This window comes from Notothenia coriiceps, unplaced genomic scaffold (assembly GCF_000735185.1).
Source record: "Notothenia coriiceps isolate Sejong01 unplaced genomic scaffold, NC01 NC01_scaffold00035436, whole genome shotgun sequence".
Lineage (NCBI taxonomy): Eukaryota > Metazoa > Chordata > Actinopteri > Perciformes > Nototheniidae > Notothenia > Notothenia coriiceps.
In genome coordinates, this window is record NW_011368137.1 from 148,631 (window position 1) to 152,414 (window position 3,784).

Here is a 3,784-nt window from a genome sequence, read left to right on the forward strand (position 1 = left end):
TGCGGATGGAGGAAGGAGGGGCGCAGGTAGGAAAAGACCAACAGGAACATCAAGTGCGGCTAAGTGCAGACCAAACAAGCAAGGTGTTTCAAGGGGAGGCAGGGGGCGGAACAGCGCAAAACAGACATTTTAGACGACATTCCCAAACTCCAGTGGCTGACTCGCATCTGTCCCCCTGCCCCGGCCATCTGTCGCCGGCCGCCAACAGCCTCGTCCAGGGCAGCTGGATCCTTTTTGTCTTACTTTGATGGAGCGGCCACAAGAGCGCATCTCGCACCAGAGGAGGGCGAAGAAGGGAGTCTGGGAAATTAAGACGAGGGTCACCCTGCACAATCTGTGATAGATGGGACTCACAGTGCGGACAGGTGTCTCGGCCGAAATATGGAGTACATCTGTGTCTCTATGTACTGGGCAGTGACGGGCAAGGACAAGGCTGAGGAGTTTGTTTTGCGCTGATATATAACATGGTGTAAGTTTCTGGCAGCTTCCGGAGCTTTTCTGAAGTGTCAATCTCCAGCCAAGCGAGGAATTATCTGTTCCCCAGAGGTGAGCAGCTGCTGAAGACCTTAAAAAAGCAACGGCTTTACACACAAATATGCACACTGACAGGTTTTTCCTCAAAGCATTCTGGGACATCTTACCTGAACACCTGAGATAGCTGTCTCGACTTTAATTCTCAACGGGAACATTTAGCCGAAAGCTTAAGTGCGACTACAGACAGCAACAATTTGGTCATTTGTTTCCTTTTTCCTTCTACTCCTCCTCCGGCACCTGTTCACTTTGATCTCCCTCCATCACTCCATCCATCCTCCTCCTCCTGCTCCTACTCTTCTTCTTCCCTCCCCTCTTTTTCACCAGCGAGTGATAATGTGACCTTCTGCCAAAGTGCTGGAAACCATGCTACCGACGCAGCGGGCTCCTCTGTTGCTGCCACTGAAATAGACTCAAACAAGTGCAGGGGAAGAGGAAGGGAGGAGGGAGAGGACGAAGGAGGGGAGGAAGAGAAGAAGAGGGCCAAAGGGGAGAGAAAGAAGGATGAGAAAAAGACAGGAGAGGAGGAGGTAAAAAAAAAAAAAAGGGGAGAAAACGGGAACAGGACAGCTGAAGCAGCAGACACGGGATGAGTGGTGACGAGCCAGGGCTGGATGTGGATTGCCGACACAGGTAAGATCACCTTCATCTTCCACTTAGTGCTGCACTTAGATGTGTCATCACTTTACTCTCCACATTTATCTGTCTGCTTAAGGTTAAAAATCCCCAAATGCTGTTTTTCCAATTTCAAAAACTGAGTGTAGAAATGCTTTCTGCTTCTTTTTGTTTGTGTTTGAAGAGGTGTTGTAGTTTTAAGTAGCACCCCTCTCCTTCCCCATCCTCCCTCTTTCGTCTGAATGTCAATAGAGGAATTGTCTGAGCGCAGAGGATCAGATCAAAAGCGGGGCTCGACAGGATCCTTGTCGGGGGGATCAGACGGCACACTGTGTTTTGCTTTTGTGCCCGCTGTAGGTGTGTGTGGTGGCTGTAACTGTTGCTTTAACTCAGCGAGCTACCGGGGGGATTAAGCAGAGCGGATCGATGCGTCATTGTAAACAGTTAGAGCAGCTGAGAGGGGCTTTGATACCTGCCTGCCGGACCCTGGATGATGCCGCTGCTGCATGGGAAATTGAACTGCCACTGAAGAGTGACTTTTCAGGATGCCATAGAAGGAGAGGTTCCTGTAATTACTGAATGATCCGTTCTGGCTCCATGAATACAGAACAAGTTTTCTCTTTTTTAAATCCTAGTTTGTTATATCTGTAATTGGAATGTTGAAAGTGATTGACATGTCACATAATGAATGATGAACAGGAACTCATCGGATAGCTTTGTAGAGGTGAGGGACCTTTTAGGTTTACCTCGGAGAAACAATCAAGGTGTGGCGATAAATAAAAAGGCAACAAAAGAGCAGCAGAGCAGAACAGGGACAAAGCCATATTTCCTATCAACACTGCCACATGATTGCGGCTAAATCATCAGCGACAAAGTGTAATAACACGTAGAAGCAGCTGCTTATCAGCAATGTGTGTCCTGATTAGACATTGTCAAGGTGCCGTCTGCACTGCGAGCTCAACACACGGCTGAATCCATCCATAACAGCTGATGTGACTGAGTAACAGGCATTTTATCTCAAAGTACCGGTTAGATTATTCTGTCATGGACCGCAAACGCCTGCCGAACTGAAACGTGTTGGTAAGAGGTATGAGTGTGAGAATGAGAGGTCAAGGAATGTATTGAAATGTTGATTTGATTGGTTCTGGCACTGGGACGTCCTATACTGTAGATCAGTGATGGTTTCCAAGAATTCAGTCTCATTTCCACTTATTTGGCAATTATCCAGCATTTAATCTAAAGGCTCAGTTTACCCTAATTACAAAATAAACACATCTTACTTTTTATCTGTAGTTGTATCTAGTCTGATACCGCATGGAGGAAAAGCATGTTTTATCTACACAGCATACAAATGTGGAACGCATGCAAAAGGATCTTCAATGGGGGATATGTAATTAAAATAATCACTGTTAGGATGGGTTAGATATACCTGCCTGATTTTAAAGGGGCAGTTCAACCAAATTACAAAAACAATATTATCTTGTTAGTCTTTAGAAAAGTGATTTCCAACATCTAGGGTAAGGGTTAGACAATCTTAAATCTTAATGAAAGACTCTATTAAACTATTAGAAAGAAACAATCTGAGAAGCATACATCTACTCACAACTGAAGCAATCTCTAAGAAACATATTCATGAGCGGTTTCTCTACAACGGAGTTTGAAAACCTTTTAGTTTTATGGCCAGATCAAAGAGAGCCTACCTCAGCATAGGTTGCATATGTCTGGTGGTTAACTGTTTCTTTCAGATGTATATTATTTCAGTCCTGAAGCAAACAATTAATTTGTGATTCATAAGATGTTACCTAGGAGTGTGTCCAAAAAAAACAACTTTATCCTTTAAGACACTTTTGACAAATTGACACTAATAGCATATGAATTCTTGATCCATGACTAAACCCATGTTTGTGAGGTCACAGTGACCTTTGACGACCAGATTAAAAACAGTTCAAGTCCAAGTAGATGTTTGTGCCAAATTTGATGAAATTGCCTCAAGATAAAAGACGTCAGACATCAGCAGTTAGTGGCGTTAATTATTCCTTATTGGTTATAATTTTGACAAAATCTTCCATTCATCCATCCCTCCAGGTGGAGGTTTAACTCTGCCCTGATGAAATGTGCTTTTTCTCCATTGGCTTGAATAAAAGGGAGCTTAGAATGAGCTGATGTGAACAGTGTGTCACCATTTAGGCAGGTGAAAAATGGCTGTTCATTATGTTATGCCAACCATATCCTAGTTCCAGTAATTGGATGTAGTTCTATGTATATGAGAGCATTAAGATACAAGCATGTGTGTGACTGCGAGTGTGTTTTTGTGTGCACGCCAAGGCAACATGTGACAGGAGAAACAGATGCAAGGATTCTCAGCACATCACACAGCATGATGCAGCCAAATACACCCACACACGCACGCACGCACGTACACACACACACACACGCACGCACGTACACACACACACACACACACACACACACACACACACACACACACACACACACACACACACACACACACACACACACACACACACACACACGACACTAACTCACACTCACACACACACACACACACACACACACACACACACACACACACACACACACACACACACACACACACACACACACACACACACACACA

The 3,784-nt window shown here is 44.7% G+C and overlaps 1 protein-coding gene across 1 annotated transcript in view; it reads left to right on the forward strand.

The window, feature by feature from the left end:
- Window positions 1-3,784, forward strand: part of LOC104962837 (glutamate receptor ionotropic, NMDA 2C-like) — a 23,736-nt gene continuing 19,952 nt past the window's right edge. The window contains exon 1 of the mRNA XM_010791336.1: window positions 1-1,164. The gene's annotated coding sequence lies outside the window, so the exon portion shown is untranslated. The remainder of the gene's footprint in view (window positions 1,165-3,784) is intronic.